General features: G+C 37.8%; 1 long non-coding RNA gene across 1 annotated transcript in view; it reads left to right on the forward strand.

The window, feature by feature from the left end:
* The first annotated feature begins 259 nt into the window (after nucleotides 1–259).
* LOC133651608 (uncharacterized) overlaps nucleotides 260–18,633 on the forward strand; it is a 28,879-nt gene continuing 10,505 nt past the window's right edge. The window contains exon 1 of the long non-coding RNA XR_009826460.1: nucleotides 260–334. This is a non-coding gene — a long non-coding RNA (uncharacterized LOC133651608). The remainder of the gene's footprint in view (nucleotides 335–18,633) is intronic.

Consider the following 18,633-nt stretch of genomic DNA (forward strand, 5'->3'; position numbering starts at 1 on the left):
AGTCAGTAAACCCTTACAATCACTCCAAACCAGTTCAATAATGTAAATGACTGTGTCTTTCAACTTACCTCTTTTTCAGTCGACATTTTTTATCCACTTCTTCCTCCGTAAATCTTGATACATATTGACGATGACCCGCCCTGCTATACTTCTAATTGGCTCATATGAAAAATGCTCAGAGCCAATCAGAAAGAAGGGGCTGTCTAAGCATGCCCGCCCCCAAAGTGCCAAAACGAAACATGACAACGCGAGGAGAGATGCCAGGAGTACACAGAGAGCGCACAGACGAGACGGCGCGCGCGCAGAAAGGCACCGCGCGCACGCACAAACCCAGGTAACAAGGGAACGTTATGTGAACGTTAGGAGAACGTAGTGGCATTGTTCTGGGAACGTTAGTTTATAACGTTCAAAGAACGTCTGGTTGTGGAGTTCTTGCTTGGTTAGCAGAACGTTAGCCAAGAACGTTTGGCTAGAACGTTTAGGGGACTTTTTAGGAACATGCTATTTACATCTGTTTTTATGCTATATTGTCAGGAATAACACTCAAACAGAAATTTCAACAGAATTAATTCTTTATTAGTGATAGTGATTTCAACAGAAATAATTCTTTATTAGTGATAACTATAATACAAATGGAATGGAATGCAGTGGTCTTGGTCGTGCACGTCAGTGTATCCTGCCCCTTCTTGGTTCTCTTCCTGGAAGTAAATCCATCCATCCATCCATCCATCTTCTTCCGCTTATCCGAGGTCGGGTCGCGGGGGCAGCAGCCCAAGCAGGGAAACCCAAATTCTGGAAGTAAATAATTATCACAAATACAACAAAGACAGCACTGGGATGTAGATTAATTGAATTGAATTAAAACATTGGCATAATTACTTTATCATTTACCTCTCATCTCACTCTGTTCTTTTGCTTGTTTCTTTTTCCTTTTTTGTCCTCCCTCTTAATTCCTCTTCTTCTCCTGCAAGTAGTTATAATTGCAAATTCAAAAGACATGCAGTGGAACTTCAATAAAATGGAATTCAAAATTGGGATATCTTATCTTCTCGGTACCTCAAATTTTGAACCTCCCTTTCGAAAAGTGGCCAGCTTCAGGACCTCTCCAAGCTCACAATCCACTTCAGCTGTGGTCGTCTGCTTGTAAACACCCCTGCATGCCTCTGCAATCACCAGCACATTTTAGAATTCCCTTTAGAATAAATACTGTAATAATAACTAGATCGACCTTGTGAGCATACATGCAACATATGTTCAAAGATGCAAACCTATTATTAACACTTACTATTTATTATTCTGTAAAGGGGCAAGTCTTCAAACGCCACTTTTCCTGACTTTCCACGGAGGCCAAGCTGCTCCAGGACTTTGTTTGTGGCAATTTTCCTCAGCATTGTCCTCACCGTGTCTGCCAAATTCTGCCCACCAAGAGCAGTAAGAGCTTTCACCTATACAAATAAATAAACAACAATATTGTACTTGATTAGAAATTGTTTTTTGATAACTGAGCAAGATATTTTTGCAGTGGGGAATTAAAACTAATTACCAGCTGCTTTCTGAGCAGAAGATCAGTGTCGAGCCGTTCACAGAAGGCCTTCAGCTGCTCAAGAGTCTCGAAAGGCTTATCAATGAGATCTTGAACATCCACAGATTCTGGCCCCACAGACTGTGCTGCCAGCCCTCTCAGCATGCACATAATTTCTCCCTGGTTCTCAAGTATATTTTGAACTTTCATGTTCAACTGGAAAACTGCAAAGACAACAAAAGTCAAAGAGGTAATTCGTATTACTGCCCGTTGTAACAGCCTGTTTAACACTACCTATCAACAGTTAAATAGCCAACTAACGTTCACTGTCAAGGGCATTCCTGCTGCTTCTTGGAGCGGTCTGGTACTGACTCGTACTGGCTGGAGTGGTCTGGTGCTGGCTTGAGCTGGCTGGAGTGGTCTGGTACTGGCTTGAGCTGGATGCATTCCTGTCTGGACTGAGCCTGGAAGTGCTGCTTCTCGCTGGGCTGTGAGGTTGGCCTGGATGCCTTGGAGTGGTCTGGTATTGGCTGGTACTGGCTGAAGTGGTCTGGTACTCGCTGGAGATTGGAAAGTTAAAGGTTGGGAGCTCTGGCAGTGGGGGTGCCTGGACGAAGATCTGTGTTTTCTCTTTTCTGCACTTCTTTTTTTGGCCGAATTTCCTCTTCATCTAAACCAACGAAGACAAAAAAATGTATGCACCACTAAGTAGTGTTTGAGTATTGTAAGTAAACAGTCTTTGAAAAGTGACTATACCGTCAGCATCAAACACATCTTCCTCATCGTTTCTATAACGTTCAGGGGTGATGTGGCTCCGTTTGGTTAACACTTCTTCTTCTGGGCTCGAAAAAATTTCAGCTTGTTTTTCGTATTGAAGGGCCTTGTCAAAGTCTTCTGCAAAATTTCAAAGTATGCCGATGACTCAAGATGAATTTAACTTATGTTGTTTAAAATATACATGATATGACTTAGACAATATTCCCTTACCAGTCAATGTTTTCCTGAAAACCCGAATTGGCAGCCTCTCCCAGAATTGTTTGTCAGGAATCTCAGCTTTCCGGATTCTGGAGTGGTTAGGATTTGGCCTTGGCCAAAAGCAGAAGGTATTCTGAAGATAAAATAATCATGATGAATGACATAATAATTAATAATAGCTACAATATTATGCCTATGTACAGTACTTTTCAGAAAAAGTAATAACCTTTCCATCATCTTCTGTCCATTTGGTTGGGACAACAGCGACTGAATGTTCACCAAGGAACTCAACGACCACAAAAGAAGGAGCCATCTGGAAAACAATCAGATAATATTACCATTTCAATACTGCATCAAAGAGTTATTTATGAATCCTGATACAGTTAGTCAGTTATTCTTAGTCTGCACACACTCTTCTGGTTAGACATGCTCCAAGCAGACCTTCTATACTTACTACTGGTTATTGATCTGTTCAAAATTCATGCAGTATCCCCATGAATATGCTATGGCCCGTTTCATCTTCGTCCAGTTTGATGGCACTGGTTCTGAGGCGTTCTGCCGAAAGGACTCGCATGCGTGTGTACCTCCTATGTACTCTGTACACTCTAAGGACCCTAGAGTCACAGGGTTCAATGAAGAGAGCTTCAGGACGTTCATAGACACAAGAAGAAGTCCCTTTGTTCAGCAAAAGTCACTTCACAACATGTCCCATCTTCCAGTACATAAGCATTATTTGGTGGTTTCGTACACACTTTTGGACTGTCCTTCAGTTCAAGCTCTGTTTTCTTGCTCCTTTCACTAAGCCGTTTGACAACTTGTGCCAAGGGCCTTTTTCCTGATCTCACAAGTTTCTTCATTTTGTGCATGAAGTTCTCGAAAGGGAAAGCTGCACATGCATCCAATGATCCATGTTCCCTCACTTCATCAGCTAAGTGAAGTGAAGAGTGCACATTGTATACTAGAAACGCAACACCATACAGATTGCGAGCTTGTGTAACAAAGTGGACAAGGAGTTGGTGAGCATAATCTATCATGTGAGTTTCAGCAAGCTAGGGTGCCCAAGTATTGACACAGCAACACTCAGTGTCATGAAATTATCATAAAGATCTGGTCTAAGAATTCCACGAAGGACAACTTTTCGTTCACGGAACGTTCAGGCAGCATTCAAACCATATCACTGACGGGGCAAATTATTGTTTAACTAGGCTACAGATAAATCCACCCTTCTTCAGAAGTCATTCGTTGGTCTTTGGTCAGTTTGGAAACTTTATAACAGCCAACCTGCACGAGAAATGTATGCTAGTTAGCGCCGGCGCATGGCGCGCATTTATACACAACACTAAAACCGTAAAATGGTCTGAAATTAATCATGTAGGTTGGAAATTGTTATACAAAAACGTGCTTCGTATTTCACTCTTTCTATACTTGTGATAAATGGATGGCGCACCAAATTGCTTTAAAATCGGGATTCTGGAAGTAGTTAGCCCTCGTCCTTCTTTGTCTCACGGAGCAGCTTCAATTGTGCATGCGTGCAGTCTTCTTCTTCTTCTCCTTCTTCTTCTTCTTCTTTTGATTTATATGGCGGTTGGCAAGCAACCTTGTGTGTGCATTACCGCCACCTACTGTGCGTGCAGCCTTGACTCAGCCTGCGTCAGATTGTTCACAAAACACAACACTTTCGCAGAAAGTTAGGGAAACGTTACAACATACTGTATAAAAAGTAAATTTGCGAAAAAAAAACACTTATAAAAGCCTAACAGTTGCTGTTTCCATTGCAAGCAAATTATATTTGGTGATGATGAGAACGTTCTTAGAACATATCAAAAACTTAGTTTTTGATATGTTCTAAGAACGTTCTTAGAACGTTCTCATCTTGCATAACCAAAAGAGAACCATACAGTAACGTTACGTTAACGTTAGGTGTTACCTGGGAAGGCACCACGCTCGCGCAAAAGGGTGTCGCGCGCGCGCACGAAGTGGAGAATCAGCGCGCGATAACAGTTTTTATGCGCTTGGATTTTTGGCACTAATGTGACGCCATATTGTATAACTGCCATACTAAATATGAAAGTTATATAAACATAACTCCAAAACCACATATGCAATATTCTTATAACTTCTCAGTTTTCAGAAAGGACAGGAATAAACATGGTGGGTGTGTTTGTATGTATATTCACCAGGATATAAAATACATAATTCGCACTGATCTAACCACAATGCCCTTTAATCTGTGTGGGCGGAAATCAAATTCAAAAACGTTTAACCGGTACTGATAGGGACCCCCTAATTAGAGTGATTTCTACGGTGCTCTAGAGGAGTGCTAGCTGAGGTAGACAACGTGGAGAAAATTATAACTGGACCTATTAGCTGCCATAAAATACAGAGACAGAAAATACTCCGAATACCAAAAGTGCAAAACCGAAGTGGATAATCAACCCAATGATAACCTCAAATCACTCCTTACAACACTCAAAAAGCAATGCAATAAATTAAGACATAAGGCAAACAACCTGACAAATCCTATAAAAAAATTACATTACGACAAAATAGAGGAAAACACAAATAAGCCACGTGAGCTCTGGAAAATCATCAACAACCAGCTTCTTGGCTGCAGCCATAAACTTAAAACAAGACTCACCCACATCAACATCAGGAGGGCGAATCCCTCATTACAGACAAACTGGAGGTAGCAAGCAGACTTAACACCTTCATTCACACCAGGTGTGAATGAATGATGGGTTCCCACTTCTCTGTGAGCACTTTGAGTATATAATAATGGAAAAATATAAAATCTAATCCATTATTATTATTATTATTAGTATTATTATTATTACTTTTTCACCAGCATAGCCACAACCCTAGTTAACAAGCTGTCCTACCACTCTGGTCGTTTTGGTGTACAACACATTAAAGCCTACTACAGAAAGCTAGGAGTATTTAACAACGATTTCAAATTAGAAATGGTCTCAGCTGACGAGGTGCCACCTCCAGATTGTTGTACGGCCAGATTGGGCGCTAAATTGTGGAGGTCTTGCTCCTACGGGTTCTTTGGACCACCAATGACGGACATGACAGCCGTGTTTATGTTTGCGAACAATGATTTATTTTGCAATAAATTGAGCTTTTCAACCATGTTACCGTTTCTCTCGCTCATTCTCCACCATCAACCACCTCCTCTCCTTCCCGACTGCTGCCTTTAACAGAGCGACAGGTGATCAGACAAGCAGCTGTGAGTGCTACGCACCTGTCACTAGTCTTGAAGCCCCCCCCACAGTCAAATACCTAGGTTCCATTCTAGAGGCTAATCTTTCCTGTGATAACATGGCAACAAAGGTAATTAAAAAGGTCAACCAACGAACAAGATTTCTCAACAAAATCTCCTCTCTGGTCAAAAAAGCACCATGAAGATTCTAGCGGGTGCAATCTACTAATACAAGTTTCAATCAATCAAATAAACATAACTCCAAAACCACATATGCAATATGTCTAAAAATACCTGAAATTATGTATCTTTGTGAGATGTACTAGAATCAGGTAATTTTGTAAGTTTTTCAAATACAAAAAATAGGTTTTACTCAATATGACAGTATAACTGCCACATTTAATATGACAGTTTTTTCAAACATATCTATTAAAACCAAACGTGCAAAATGGCTAATAAAGCCTGAAATAGTGTATCTATGTGAGTTTTACTAAAAAATATATATATTGTAAGGTTTGCAAAGACACAATTTAGTTTTTTACACAATATGACAGTAATGTTCTCAGAATCCTGAGATAATGCGAAAAAAGCAATTAAAATTTATTCAAACATAACTCCAAAACGAAACATGCAAAATGTCTAATAATGCCTGGAATAATGTATCTTTGTGAGTTATGCTAAAAAAAACAATCTTTGGTAAGGTTTGGAAAGACACAAAGTTCCCCTACCCTTTGTTCTCGCGTCACCGCTGAGAACAGCGCAGACATTCCATTTTCCTACTGGTAGTGAACGCGCCCCTGCACACTGCTTCACTAGCTCATCAAACCCTGCCCAATTGGTACCCAAGATTAAGGGGTGTGTCCAGCACCGCCTGCCTCAGGTCCGGGAAGCGCACGTGGGAGGCCGCCGGCAGGCTAAGCACCACCCGCCGCGCTTCTCCTGCTAGCAGTGGCAGCAGCCGCACTCTCCATTCCTCTTCCGGCCATCCGCACGCCACCGCCGTGGCCTCAAAAATGTCCAGGAAGGCCTGGGGGTCCTCCGTCTCTGCCATGCGCTGAACGGAGACGGCCACTGATGTTGGCGCTGCCGCTCCGACACGGTCTGCCAGCGATTGCAGAATCTGGCTCTGCTGGGCCACCTGGAAAAATGTATTCAGACATAGCTCCAAAACGTAACATGCAAAATGTCTACTAATGCCTGGAATAATGTATCTTTGTGAGTTCTACTAAAAAATTATGTTTTGTCAGGTTTGCCAATACAAAAATTAGGTTTTACTAAATAGACAGTATAACTGTCACACTCAATATGACAGTTATTTAAACATAACTATTAAAACCCAACACGTGCAAAATGGCTAATAATGCCTGGAATAATGTAACTTGGTGAGTTTTACCAGAAAAATGATCTTTGGTAAGGTTTGCAAAGACACAAATTAGTTTTTTACACAATATGACAGTAATGTTCTTAGAATCCTGAGATAATGCGGGAAAAAAACAATAACAATTTATTCAAACATAACTCCAAGACACGTTTCCAGTGAGGGTTGGACAAGGAGGACAAGGCTGCCCTTTGTCACCTATTTTGTTCATAATTTTTATGGACAGAATTTCTAGGCGTGTCAAGGCGTTGAGGGGATCCGGTTTGGTGACTGCAGGATTAGGTCTCTGCTTTTTGCAGCTGATGTGGTCCTGATGGCTTCATCTGGCCAGGATCTTCAGCTCTCACTGGATCGGTTCGCAGCTGAGTGTGAGGCGACTGGGATGAGAATCAGCACCTCCAAGTCCAATTCCATGGTTCTTGCCCGAAAAAGGGTGGATTGTCATCTCCAGGTTGCGGAGGAGAGTCTGCCCCAAGTGGAGGAGTTCAAGTACCTCGGAGTCTTGTTCACGAGTGAGGGAAGAGTGGATCGTGAGATCGACAGGCGGATAGGTGCAGCGTCCTCAGTAATGCGGAGGCTGTATCGATCCGTTGTGGTGAAGAAGGAGCTGAGCCGTAAGGCAAAGCTCTCAATTTACCGGTCGATCTACGTTCCCATCCTCACCTATGGTCATGAGCTTTGGGTTATGACCGAAAGGACAAGATCACGGGTACAAGCGGCCGAAATGAGCTTCCTCCGCCGGGTGGCGGGGCTCTCCCTTAGAGATAGGGTGAGAAGTTCTGCCATTCGGGGGGAGCTCAAAGTAAAGCCGCTGTTCCTCCACATCGAGAGTTATTTAAACTTAACTCCAAAACCAAACATGCAATTGGTCTAAAAATGCCTGTAATAATGTATCAATGTGAGTTTTACTAGAATCGGGTGTTATTGTAAGGTTTGCAAATACAAAAAATTGGTTTTACTCAATATGACAGTATAACTGTCATACTCAGTATGACAGTTATTTAAACATAATTACTAAAACCAAAAAATGCAAAATGGCTAAAAATGCCTGGAATAATGTATCTTTGTGAGTTTTACCAGAAGAATGATCTTTTGTAAGGTTTGCAAAGACACAAATTAATTTTTTACCTCCTCAATATGACAGTAAGAGATGCTACCTCAGTAGAAGCATTGAAGTCCCATCTTAAAACTCATTTGTTAAAACGCATTTGTATACTCTAACCTTTAAAGGCCTACTGAAACCCACTACTACCGACCACGCAGTCTGATAGTTTATATATCAATGATGAAATCTTAACATTATAACACATGCCAATACGGCCGGGTTAACTTATAAAGTGACATTTTAAATTTGCCGCTAAACTTCCGGTTCGAAACGCCTCTGATCAAACACGTAGGTGTGCGCGTGACGTAGCCCGGGGAACACGGGTATGCCTTCCACATTGAAGCCAATACGAAAAAGCTCTGTTTTCATTTCATAATTCCACAGTATTCTGGACATCTGTGTTCGTGAATCTGTTGCAATTATGTTCATTGCATTATGGAGAAAGAAGCTGAGCAAGCAAAGAAGAAAGTTGTCGGTGCGAAACGGACGTATTTTTCGAATGAAGTCAGCAACAACAGTACACAGCCGGCGCGTCTTTGTTTACATTCCCGAAAGATGCAGTCAAGATGGAAGAACTCGGATAACAGAGACTCTAACCAGGAGGACTTTTGACTTCGATACACAGACGCCTGTAGAGAACTGGGACAACACAGACTCTTACCAGGATTACTTTGATTTGGATGACAAAGACGCAGACGTGCTACCGTGAGTATGCAGCTTTGGCTTCTAAACATTTGATCGCTTGACCGTATGTGCGCAACTTTTTTTTTGCGTATGTACGTAACTTTTTAAAAATATATAAGCTTTATGAACCATGGGTTAGGTGAACGGTCTTTTGGGCTGAGTGATTGTGTGTGTTGATCAGGTGTTTGAATTGTATTAGCGTGTTCTATGGAGCTAGGAGATAGCATAGGAGCTAGGAGTTAGCATAACAAAGACGTAGGTGTTTTTATGCAGGATTAATTTGTGTCATATTAAATATAAGCCTGGTTGTGTTGTGGCTAATAGAGTAAATATATGTCTTGTGTTTATTTACTGTTTTAGTCATTCCCAGCTAAATACCAGGTACCGTGAGTATGCAGCCTTGGCTGCTAAACATTTGATAGCTTGACCGTATGTGCGCGTCACGTACGTAACTTTTTAAAAATATATAAGCTTTATGAACATTGGGTTAGGTGAACTGTCTTTTGGGCTGAGTGATTGTGTGTGTTGATCAGGTGTTTGAATTGTATTGGCGTGTTCTATGGAGCTAGGAGCTAGCAGAGGAGCTAGGAGCTAGCATAACAAACACGTAGGTGTTTTTATGCAGGATTAATTTGTGGCATATTAAATATAAGCCTGGTTGTGTTGTGGCTAATAGAGTATATATATGTCTTGTGTTTATATACTGTTGTAGTCATTCCCAGCTGAATATCAGGTACCGTGAGTATGCAGCCTTGGCTGCTAAACATTTGATAGCTTGACCGTATGTGCGCGTCACGTACGTAACTTTTTAAAAATATATAAGCTTTATGAACATTGGGTTAGGTGAACTGTCTTTTGGGCTGAGTGATTGTGTGTGTTGATCAGGTGTTTGAATTGTATTGGCGTGTTCTATGGAGCTAGGAGCTAGCAGAGGAGCTAGGAGTTAGCATAACAAACACGTAGGTGTTTTTATGCAGGATTAATTTGTGGCATATTAAAGGCCTACTGAAACCCACTACTACCGACCACGCAGTCTGATAGTTTATATATCAATGATGAAATCTTAACATTATAACACATGCCAATACGGCCGGGTTAACTTATAAAGTGACATTTTAAATTTGCCGCTAAACTTCCGGTTCGAAACGCCTCTGAGGATGACGTATGCGTGTGACGTAGCCCGGCGAACACGGGTATGCCTTCCACATTGAAGCCGATACGAAAAAGCTCTGTTTTCATTTCATAATTCCACAGTATTCTGGACATCTGTGTTCGTGAATCTGTTTCAATCATGTTCATTGCATTATGGAGAAGGAAGCCGAGCAAGCAAAGAAGAAAGTTGTCGGTGCGAAATGGACGTATTTTTCGAACGTAGTCAGCCACAACAGTACACAGCCGGCGCTTCTTTGTTTACATTCCCGAAAGATGCAGTCAAGATGGAAGAACTCGGATAACAGAGACTCTAACCAGGAGGACTTTTGATTTGGATACACAGACGCCTGTAGAGAACTGGGACAACACAGACTCTTACCAGGATTACTTTGATTTGGATGACAAAGACGCAGACGTGCTACTGTGAGTATGCAGCTTTGGCTTTTTTTTGCGTTAGGTGAACGGTCTTTTGGGCTGAGTGATTGTGTGTGTTGATCATGTGTTTGAATTGTATTGGCGTGTTCTATGGAGCTAGGAGCTAGCAGAGGAGCTAGGAGCTAGCATAACACGTACCGTACCGTACGTGCGCGTCACGTACGTAACTTTTTAAAAATATATAAGCTTTATGAACCTTGGGTTAGGTGAACGGTCTTTTGGGCTGAGTGATTGTGTGTGTTGATCAGGTGTTTGAATTGTATTGGCGTGTTCTATGGAGCTAGGAGCTAGCAGAGGAGCTAGGAGCTAGCATAACAAACACGCAGGTGTTATTATGCAGGATTAATTTGTGGCATATTAAATATAAGCCTGGTTGTGTTGTGGCTAATAGAGTATATATATGTCTTGTGTTTATTTACTGTTGTAGTCATTCCCAGCTGAATATCAGGTACCGTGAGTATACAGCCTTGGCTGCTAAACATTCGATAACTTGACCGTATGTGCGCGTCACGTACGTAACTTTTTAAAAATATATAAGCTTTATGAACCTTGGGTTAGGTAAACGGTCTTTTGGGCTGAGTGATTGTGTGTGTTGATCAGGTGTTTGAATTGTATTGGCGTGTTCTATGGAGCTAGGAGCTAGCAGAGGAGCTAGGAGCTAGCATAACAAACACGCAGGTGTTTTTATGCAGGATTAATTTGTGGCATATTAAATATAAGCCTGGTTGTGTTGTGGCTAATAGAGTATATATATGTCTTGTGTTTATTTACTGTTGTAGTCATTCCCAGCTGAATATCAGGTCACCCCCGGCTCTCACAGCATCTTCCCTATCTGAATAGCTTCAACTCCCCACTAGTCCTTCACTTGCACTTTACTCATCCACAAATCTTTCATCCTCGCTCAAATTAATGGGGAAATTGTCGCTTTCTCGGTCCGAATCTCTCTCACTTCATGCGGCCATCATTGTAAACAATAGGGAACTTTGCGTATATGTTCAACTGACTACGTCACGCTACTTCCGGTAGGTGCAAGCCTTTTTTTTTATCAGATACCAAAAGTTGCAATCTTTATCGTCGTTGTTCTATACTAAATCCTTTCAGCAAAAATATGGCAATATCGCGAAATGATCAAGTATGACACATAGAATAGATCTGCTATCCCCGTTTAAATAAAAAAAATTCATTTCAGTAGGCCTTTAAATATAAGCCTGGTTGTGTTGTGGCTAATAGAGTATATATATGTCTTGTGTTTATATACTGTTGTAGTCATTCCCAGCTGAATATCAGGTACCGTGAGTATGCAGCCTTGGCTGCTAAACATTTGATAGCTTGACCGTATGTGCGCGTCACGTACGTAACTTTTTAAAAATATATAAGCTTTATGAACCTTGGGTTAGGTAAACGGTCTTTTGGGCTGAGTGATTGTGTGTGTTGATCAGGTGTTTGAATTGTATTGGCGTGTTCTATGGAGCTAGGAGCTAGCAGAGGAGCTAGGAGCTAGCATAACAAACACGCAGGTGTTTTTATGCAGGATTAATTTGTGGCATATTAAATATAAGCCTGGTTGTGTTGTGGCTAATAGAGTATATATATGTCTTGTGTTTATTTACTGTTGTAGTCATTCCCAGCTGAATATCAGGTCACCCCCGGCTCTCACAGCATCTTCCCTATCTGAATAGCTTCAACTCCCCACTAGTCCTTCACTTGCACTTTACTCATCCACAAATCTTTCATCCTCGCTCAAATTAATGGGGAAATTGTCGCTTTCTCGGTCCGAATCTCTCTCACTTCATGCGGCCATCATTGTAAACAATAGGGAACTTTGCGTATATGTTCAACTGACTACGTCACGCTACTTCCGGTAGGTGCAAGCCTTTTTTTTTATCAGATACCAAAAGTTGCAATCTTTATCGTCGTTGTTCTATACTAAATCCTTTCAGCAAAAATATGGCAATATCGCGAAATGATCAAGTATGACACATAGAATAGATCTGCTATCCCCGTTTAAATAAAAAAAATTCATTTCAGTAGGCCTTTAAATATAAGCCTGGTTGTGTTGTGGCTAATAGAGTATATATATGTCTTGTGTTTATATACTGTTGTAGTCATTCCCAGCTGAATATCAGGTACCGTGAGTATGCAGCCTTGGCTGCTAAACATTTGATAGCTTGACCGTATGTGCGCGTCACGTACGTAACTTTTTAAAAATATATAAGCTTTATGAACCTTGGGTTAGGTGAACGGTCTTTTGGGCTGAGTGATTGTGTGTGTTGATCAGGTGTTTGAATTGTATTGGCGCGTTCTATGGAGCTAGGAGCTAGCAGAGGAGCTAGGAGCTAGCATAACAAACACGTAGGTGTTTTTATGCAGGATTAATTTGTGGCATATTAAATATAAGCCTGGTTGTGTTGTGGCTAATAGAGTATATATATGTCTTGTGTTTATTTACTGTTGTAGTCATTCCCAGCTGAATATCAGGTCACCCCCGGCTCTCACAGCATCTTCCCTATCTGAATAGCTTCCACTCCCCACTAGTCCTTCACTTGCACTTTACTCATCCACAAATCTTTCATCCTCGCTCAAATTAAACATTGGGTTAGATTTCTCGGTCCGAATCTCTCTCACTTCATGCGGCCATCATTGTAAACAATAGGGAACTTTGCGTGTATGTTCAATTGACTACGTCACGCTACTTCCGGTAGGGGCAAGCCTTTTTTTATCAGATACCAAAAGTTGCGATCTTTATCGTCGTTGTTCTATACTAAATCCTTTCAGCAAAAATATGGCAATATCGCGAAATGATCAAGTATGACACATAGAATAGATCTGCTATCCCCGTTTAAATAAAAAAAAATCATTTCAGTAGGCCTTTAAATAGACCCCCCTTTTAGACCAGTTGATCTGCCGTTTCTTTTCTGCTCTGCCCCCCTCTCCTTTGTGGAGGGGGGAGGCACAAATTCAGTGACCACTGGGTCCAAAGTCGGGACCCAGGGTGGACCACTCATCTGTGCATCAGTTGGGGACGTCGCTGCGCTGCTGACCTGGATTGCATTTTTTCTTGCCCTGATTTGAGATCTGAGCCGATGATGTTGTTGTGGCTTGTGCAGCTCTTTGAGACACTCGTGATTTAGGGCTAAACATTGATTGATTGATTGATTGATACTTTTATTAGTCGATTGTACAGTACAGTACACACTTGACCACCAAATGGTAACACCTGAATACGTTTTTCAACTTGTTTTAGTCAGGGTCCACGTAAATCAATTCATTGATTGATTGATACTAAATATAAAAGTTATTTAAATATAACTCCAAAACCAAACATGCAATATGTCTAAAAATGCCTGTAATAATGTATCTATGTGAGTTTTAGTAGAATCAGGTGTTTTTGTAAGGTTTACAAATACAGTACAGTACATATTCCGTACAATTGACCACTAAATGGTAACACCTGAATAAGTTTTTCAACTTGTTTTAGTCAGGGTCCATGTAAATCAATTCATTGATTGGTTGATACTAAATATAAAAGTTATTTAAACATAACTCCAAAACCAAACATGCAATATGTCTAAAAACGCCTGTAATAATGTATCTATGTGAGTTTTACTAGAATCAGGTGTTTTTGTAAGGTTTACAAATACAAAAATGTGGTTTTACTCAATATGACAGTGTAGAGGGGGGCGTGGCCTGCGGGCTGTAAAGCTGTAAAAGTTTATTCAATTATCTCACACTCAATATGACAGTTATATAAACATAACTCCGAAACCAAACATGCAAATGTATAATAATGCCTGGAATAATGTATCTTTGTGACTTTTACTAGAAAAATTATCTTTTGTAAGATTTGCAAAGACAAAAAAATAGTTTTTTTACTCAATATGACAGTATAACTGTCATACTAAATATAAAAGTTATATAAACATAACTCCAAAACCAAACATGCAATATGTCTAAAAATGCCTATAACAAGGTAAAAAGCAATAACAATGTATACAAACATAATTCCAAAACCAGACATGCAAAATGTCTAAAAATGTATCTTTGTGAGTTTTAATAGAATCAGGTGTTTTTGTAAGGTTTGCAAATACAATAAGTAGGTTTTACTCAATATGACAGTTATTTAAACATAACTATTAAAACCATGCAAAATTGCTAATAATGCCTGGGAATAATGTATAGTTGTGAGTTTTACTCGAAACATATGCTTTATTTAAGGCTTGCAAGCACAAAAATTAGTTTTTTACTCAATATGACAGTAATGTTCTTAGAATCCTGAGTTAATGCGAAAAAAGCAATACAAATTTATTTAAACATAAATCCTAAACCAAACAAGCAAATGTCTAATAATGCCTGGAATAATGTATCTTTGTGAGTTTTACTAGAAAAATATTTTTTTTGTAAGGTTTGCAAAGACAAAAATATTTTTTTTAATTCAATATGACAGTATAACTGTCATACTAAATATGAAAGTTATATAAACATAACTCCATGTATCTATGTGAGTTTTACTAGAATCAGGTGTTTTTGTAAGGTTTGCAAATACAAAAATTAGTTTTTACTCAATATGACAGTATAACTGTCACACTCAATATAACACTTATTTAAACATAACTCCCTAACCAAACATGCAAAATGGCTAATAATGCCTGAAATAATGTATATTTGTGAGTTTTACTCGAAACATATGCTTTATTTAAGACTTGCAAGCACAAAAAATGTTTTTTACTTAATATGACAGTAATGTTCTTAGAATCCAGAAATAATGCAGTAAAAAGCAATAACAATTTATTTAAACATAACTCCAAAACCAAACATGCAATATGTCTAAAAATGCCTGTAATAATGTATCCATGTGAGTTTTAGTAGAATCAGGTGTTTTTGTAAAGTTTGCAAATACAAAAATTAGGTTTTAATCAATGACAGTATAACTGTCACACTCAGTATGACAGTTATTTAAACATAATGCCTGGATCAATGTATCTTTGTGAGTTTTACTAGAATAATGACCTTTGGTAACGTTTGCAAAGACACAAATTAATATTTTTTCACTCAATATGACAGTATAACTGTCATACCACATATGAAAGTTATAGAAACATAATGCCTGTAATAATGTATCATGTGAGTTTTACTACAATAAGGTATTTTTATAAGGTTTGAAAATACAAAAATGTGGTTTTACGTAATATGACAGTATAATATTAAACTGTCACGCTCAGTATGACAGTTTTTTAAACATAACTATTAAAACCAAACAGCAAAAATGGCAAATAATGCCTGGAATAATGTATATTTGTGAGTTTTACTAGAACAATGATTTTTTGTAAGGTTTGCAAAGACAATATGTATTATTTTTTAAATATGAAAGTTATTGAACATAACTCCAAACCAAACATGCAATATATTAAAGAATGCCTGTAATATTGTATTCATGTGAGTTTTACTAGAAAAATTATCTTTTGAAGGTTTGAAAAGACACAAATGACATTTTTACTCAATATGCAGTATTGTTCTTAGAATCCAGAGATAATGCGAAAAAGCAATTGAAATTTATTAAAACATAACTCCAAAACCAAACATGCTAAATGTATAATATTGCCTATCTTTTCGAGTCTTACTAAAAAAATATATTTTGTAAGGTTTGTAAAGACACACATTATTATTTTTTTTTTACTAAATATGAAAGTGATATGAAAGGAAACTCCAAACCACACATGAAATATGTATACAAATTTAAATTATGTATATTTTTGAGATTTACTAGAATCAGTAGTTTTTGTTGATTTGCAAATACAACAATTAAGTTTTACTCAATATGACAGTATACTGTCACACTCAATATGACAGTTATTTAAACATAACTATTAAAACCAAACGTGCAAAATGGCTAATAATGCCTGGAGAAATGTATCATTGTGAGTTTTACTGGAAAAAACATATTTTGTAAGGTTTGCAAATACACAAATTAGTTTTTAATTCAATATGACGGTAAATATCTTAGAATTCTGAGATAATGTGAAAGACACAAGTAGTTTTTTTTACTTAATATGACAGCATACTAAATATGAAAGTTATATAAGCATAACTACAAAACCAAACTTACAATATGTATTTATGTGAGTTTGACTAGAATCAAGTGTTTTTGTACAAATTGCAAATACATAAATTAGGTTTTACTCAGTATGACAGTTATTTAAACATAACTATTAAAACCCAATAATGCCAAATCGCTAATAATGCCTGGATCAATGTATTTTTGTGAGTTTTATTAGAAAAGGGACCTTTGTAAGGTTTGCAAAAACAAAAATTTAATTTTTACTCAATATGACAGTATTGTTCTTGGAATCCTGATGTAATGCGAAAAAAGCAATTCAAATGTATTCAAAATAACTCCAAAACCAAACATTCAAAATGTCTAATATTGCCTGGAATATTGTATCTTTGTAAGTTTGCAAAGACACAAATAAGTTGTTTTTTTAACTCAATATGACAGATAACTGCCACACTAAATATGAAAGTGATACAAACAGAAAATCCAAAACCACACATATGTCTAAAAATGACTTAAATTATGTATCTTTGTGAGATTTAATAGAATCTGTTGTTTTTGTAAGATTTGCAAATATAACAATTAGGTAACTGTCACACTCAGTATGACAGTTACTTAAACATAACTATTAAAACCAAACACGCAAAATGGCTAATTATGAATGAATGAATGAATGAATGAATGAATGAATGAATGAATGATCTTTATTGTCATTGTGCATGTACAGGTACAGATCCAACGAAATTTAGGTTGCTTCCCTAAGGTGCTTTGCATTTAAAAAAAAAAAAAAGAAGAAGAAGAAACCACACAATATACAAAAACAACACAATATACACAATATGCAATATGGCCTAAGACCACTCTAAGAGGCAATGTAAAAAAACGAGACAGTAAAAAGTATAAAGTGACTAGTGAACTGACTAGAGAGGAGTAATGCTGGTTCCCAGTAATTATGCCTGAAATAATGCATCCTTGAGTTTTTCTCGAAACATATACTTTTTTAAACCTTGCAAACACAAAAAGTAGTTTTTTTACTCAATATGACAGAAATGTTCTTAGAATCCTGAGATAATGCGAAAAAAGTAATACAAAGGTATTCAAACATAAATTCTAAACCAAACATGCAAAATGTTTAATAATGCCTGACAAAATGTATCTTTGTGAGTTTTACTAGAAAAAACTATTTTGTAAGGTTTGCAAATACACAAGTTCGTTTTTTTTACTCAATATGAGATAACTTTCATATTAAATATGAACGTTATATAAAATAACTCCAAAACCAAAGAAACCAAAAAAATGTTGTAAGGTTTGCAAATATTTTATTTTTATTTTTACATAGCTTGCAAACAGTAGGTTTTTACTCAATATGACAGCAATATGCTGAGAATCATGAGATAATGTGAAAAAAGCATTAAAAATGTATTCAAACATAACTCCTAACAACACATGCAAAATGTATAATAATGCCTACAGAAATGTATCTTTTATGAGTTTTACTAGACAAGGTTTGAAAAGACACATTAGTTTTTTTTTTACTCAATATGAAAGTATAATATATATAAAAATATATAAAAGTTATATTAAAAGCACTCCAAAACCAAACATGCAATCCGTCTAAAAATGCCTGTAAACTGTATCTATGTGAGTTTTACTTGAATCAGGTGTTTTGGAAAGGTTTGCAAATACAAAAATTAGGTTTGACTAATTATGATACACTAAACTATCCCACTCAATATGACAGTTATTTAAACATAACTCCTAAACCACACAACCATATGCTTTTTTTTAGGCTTGCAAACACGAAAACTAGTTAGAGAAATGATAGAGAAATGTATCTTTGGAGTTTTTTTGTAAGGTTTGAAAAAACAAAAGGTAGTTTTTTTAGACAATATGAGAGTAATGTTCTTAGAATTCTGAGATAATAAGAAAAAATCAATAAAAATGTATTCCATCATAATTCCTAAACCAAACATGCAAAATATCTAAAAATCCATGTGAGTTTTACTAGAATCAGTTGTTTTTGTAAGGTTTGCAAATACAAAAATGAAATATGTCTAAACATGCCTGAAATAATGTATCTATGTGAGTTTTATTTGGATCAGGTGTTTCTGTAAGGTTTGCCAATACACAA

The sequence above is a fragment of the Entelurus aequoreus genome, linkage group LG06, assembly GCF_033978785.1.
Source record: "Entelurus aequoreus isolate RoL-2023_Sb linkage group LG06, RoL_Eaeq_v1.1, whole genome shotgun sequence".
Lineage (NCBI taxonomy): Eukaryota > Metazoa > Chordata > Actinopteri > Syngnathiformes > Syngnathidae > Entelurus > Entelurus aequoreus.